Here is a 4,519-nt window from a genome sequence, read left to right as displayed (position 1 = left end):
CCTTCGATATTGAACCCTTAACCCTTGTTTGGTTTGCAAAATATCAGAAGTAATAGAATAACTATCTATTCTATTCTTTACTCTATAAAATTTGTGTTTCTATTATTTCATGAAATAATTACTCCACTTACTAAATTTGAATTAGAGTTAATAATAACTATTCATATGGAATAGTTCTACTCTTTTCCAATTTCCTGCTATTTTCTGAAATAAACAAGGCCCTTAATCTTTACAATGCTAATATGGTTAGAAGTGAGGTGCAGAGAACAAATGATAGGTTGTATTGGAGAATATTTGCTCGACATGCTATGCGTTCTTTTAGTAAAGCAAAGCATTGCTAGATTTAGATTGAATGATTTTAGTCTTAAAGATAGCTTTTGAACTTTGCATCTTCTTTTGCCTCCAATCAAAGTAAAAACACAAGAAAAGAAAAGAACAGTGGCCAGACGAGATTTTGTGTTAAGGTTAGCTGTAGCCTTGTAAATCAATAAATCAATGTACAGCAGATGCTCACTGTGATCTATAAAAGGAAATAAAAAGTCTGTCCACACGCTCGAAGTGATTTGTTCTTTCATTTTGGATTTGTACTACCTAGTTCAATCAACATATTTGTTGTTCAGCTTCTTGAGTGCTTTCTCTTTGCAGGAGGCAAGAATGGCAATTGAGCAGGTGGTATTTCCAAAAGGGGAACCGGTAGAGCTACTTCCGAGGTCACCTCAGATTATTTCAGTTCAGATGGACTTTATTCAAAAATACAATCTACAAGCAGAGAAAATTGGTACAGAGTCAGATGTACGTCTTCGCATCCTTCCATATCAGGATATGTTGGACGAAGGCCAGAAACGTAGTGAAACAGTTGACAGAGATATTACAGATATTGGGTCTGATGACTTCCTTGGTGCAAACAGTGACTTAAATGGATCACCGTACACTGAGAACAGGTTACCTCTTCTTCCTGATTAGTCCTGAACCTTATTTTTCCCCAGTGAGCTAGTCATGTTCATGCTTTATAACAGCCTTGATCTTGCTCTATTTTGAAAACTGTCACACGTTATAGTTGTACGCCTTGCACTGGGGTTTCCTGTCTGCTTGATTTTGCATATTACTGGTCCGCAGTCTGTCTTCATAGTTTGTACAGTCTCTAGAACTATGCAAATTTACAATTACAACCCCAGAGGTTCAAATCAAAATAGTCTGTGAAATCCATTAATTTAATGATATCAGCTCAAGCATGTTTTACATCAGATATGTGATCTTGTGTTCTTTGGCATTCAATATTACATTTTTGCTTTTATGTTGCCAAACCGAAGGGAAAGAAGATGGTAATGGAACATGGCTTTAGCTTTATGAAACAGATTTTCTCATATGCTTCTCAAATAGTGACCTGACGAAATTCAATTGTACAACTTGCATTTGCATTCATATTCATCAACTTGTAATCCACATGCTATTAAAGGCATTCTTATTTCATCCTAACCTGTGACCTAACAAACGTGAGTTTCTATCAGCATTTCCATTCATTGGCTTTTGCTCTCATCTTACCTAAAAGATAAGTGTTTTTTGGTAGCCATTTGTACATAGTGCACATTTTCTTTTGGAAAACCTCATTTATCATGTACACTCACTAATCTCACTATAGATAAACCTAATTGGCCTTCTAGTTATCTTCTAAAATCCATCCTTGTCCTGAATTTAGTTACCTAACACTTCTTTTCATTGGCTTCATCTGCATATGAATTAAACATTGTGTAAAACATGATCTCAGATTGTCCTCAACTAGAGACTAATTGTCCTTGGTTAAATAATTCCAATTGCAATCATTAGTTTTTGGTGCATAAGACTTAACAATACTAAAAGTCATTCTCTCATCTTTCATCAACTAGTGACCTAAAATTGTAAATGCTTTATGGTATGGAATGTTGGGTCGGATTTTGAAAAGCCACAAGTTAGAAGAATAATTATTTGTCTAACACACTACTACACTAGCTATCTTTTATAGCTTTGTACTGAATTGACCTAAATTGCATTATAGGACTTGCTGTTCATTCATTGGATTTTGATGCACATGACAACCACTGCAAAAGAGATTTTGTACTCTTATCCTTTAAGCTGACCTAACAAACTTCAATTATATATCATCCACATCCATAAAGAAAGGCTTTCTGTCATCTTGTCTTCATCTACTGACCTACATTTTTCTTGCTTTTTGTTTGAAACTTTGTCTTTGCATTTAGATGCCTCAACATGCAAGTAGTGCATTCTGCATGTTGTTTACGGACTAATTTAGGGGGTTCTATTACTTTTTGATTGGCTATGGTGATCTCAGTTTGCTCTATCTTTTAAAGTTATGATTTGTTCTTAGAGAACTATTGTTCCTCTAGAGTAACTGGATGTAACATTTACTTGCATGGTAGGCAATATTTATACAGAACAATAGAAATTATTTTGTGAACTCTTGCAATGCACTTTTAGTACTCATAAATGTAGAATTAGTATTTTGATGCAATGCATTGAATTTACTGAATAATTTCCCCTTTTTGAGACATCATTATATATATATAAAGGAGTAATATGGAGAAGTGTTGTATGTTGGCGTGACGCTTTATTTGGGAGTGAAACTCTCTATAATTTGAGTCTTGAATTAACATGGTTAGGAAAAATTGAAGATTTTGTAGAGAAAATGTCTCTTGATGTTCTCTAATAGTTTTTATGGATTTTAAACACAATAGCTCTTTAAAAAAAATTAGCTCTCTAATTTATGAGTTCTATGACGCTTAAACATAATGGTTTTTGGTGTTCTTTTTTCTCTGAGTATTGGGGGAGGCACTTACACTAGACTATGCCTTGGTGTGTAATTTTTTGTGTTTTCTCTTATTATGATTTATGAATTTTATGTCTTTTATAACTTTAAAAATAATCGCTTTTAGTATTTTTTTTTTTTTTATTACGGCTCTTGAATATTGTTGTTCATGTTTTTACTATTGTTTTCTTTTATCGGATTTCTTCTTTTTCTCTTTTTGAGAAAAATACTGTGTAGCCGTGCGAAGCAAGGTAGACCTCTTAGTTATTGAAAAAATTTGGTGCATGTGCCCCTCTCACATTTATGTGGGATTTACCCCTCCATAATATAAGGTGAATTATTTCCATTATGTGATAATATCCAATAATTTCACATCTCAAGAATTTGGTGACAAAATCTAACCAAAATGAGAACTTTTGAAAATTTTGAAATTATGACTTATGCTCGGGGTTGAGCAAACGGTTTAGTTAACTGAAAATCGAACTAAAGTGATTTTATTCAAGTAATTTACTGTTGGGGTAATTTAACAAATGTCATATATGAGGTTTCAATTTTAATAAAATGTTAAAAAGGATATTTATTAAGATAATAACAAATTCGGTCAAAGAAATTTTAATAGTACTAAAATTGACCTTGCAAGAGAAACGAGAAACACTGAAATAAGGAAATACTAAAAAAAAAAAACAATGCTGAAAATGGAAATGCTGAAAATGGAAAATGTTGGAAGAAGGAAACAAGGAAATGCCGAAAAAAGGGAAACACAAAATTTGTAAGAGCAAAACGCTGAGAAAAAAAAGGAATGCTAAAAAAGTGAAACGCTGAAAGAAGGAAACAAGGAAATGCTGAAAAAAAAAGGAAAACACGAAATCTATAAGAGTAATCTCTATATAGTTTATGTGATTCAACCACGATAACGATGACTGATGATGACAACTGACGATCTGACAGCGGCATAACGATGGTAAATATGATATGCATGATATATATGGCCTGTGTGTATATATATATATTAGTAAATATAGTGTGTGTATATATACTGTATCAGTAAATGCTATAAAATCAATTAAATACAGAATAGATATATGTACATCAATTAACACATTGGATCAAACCACAAATATAGTGTATATATATATATATATATATATATATATATATCAGTATCAATCCAAATAGAATTGAGAGTATTATCTTATCCCTATAGTATTTACTGATTGTATAAAACACTGATAGAGATATTTTCAACAATAAATAACAAATCAAAAACAAAAATCAATATACTTTATGAATAAAAAAATGAAACTATGGAACAACACCAATAATGAGAAGAATGACAACAAAATGCGAAAGAATGATAAGAAAATAATGAACGGTAGCAAAATGAGAAAGAATGGATAAGAAAATAATGAGGGCTGAAAAAAAATGGCAGCAGAAAAATATTAACATACTGAAAAAAGGAAACAATAGTGAAAATATAAAATGAAACACTAACATATTAAAACACTGAAATATTAATAAATAATGCCCACCAATAATAAAGGGCACAATAATAAAGATATATCGTAAATGATAATAATTTAAATCTTAAAATTAAATTGACATTTTTTCAAATTAAATTTTAAAAACTGACATTTAGTATAATATTCCTTTATTTTTTTAACATTTTAGTATAATTTAAATTTAATTTTATTAAATTTTGGTTATTTTGGTTTAGTAAGG

Source organism: Jatropha curcas, unplaced genomic scaffold, assembly GCF_041381405.1.
Source record: "Jatropha curcas cultivar XTBG-Jc1 unplaced genomic scaffold, XTBG_Jcur_1.0 HiC_scaffold_184_pilon, whole genome shotgun sequence".
Lineage (NCBI taxonomy): Eukaryota > Viridiplantae > Streptophyta > Magnoliopsida > Malpighiales > Euphorbiaceae > Jatropha > Jatropha curcas.
The sequence above is the reverse complement of the archived record's forward strand: the minus strand, read 5'-3'. Positions refer to the sequence as shown.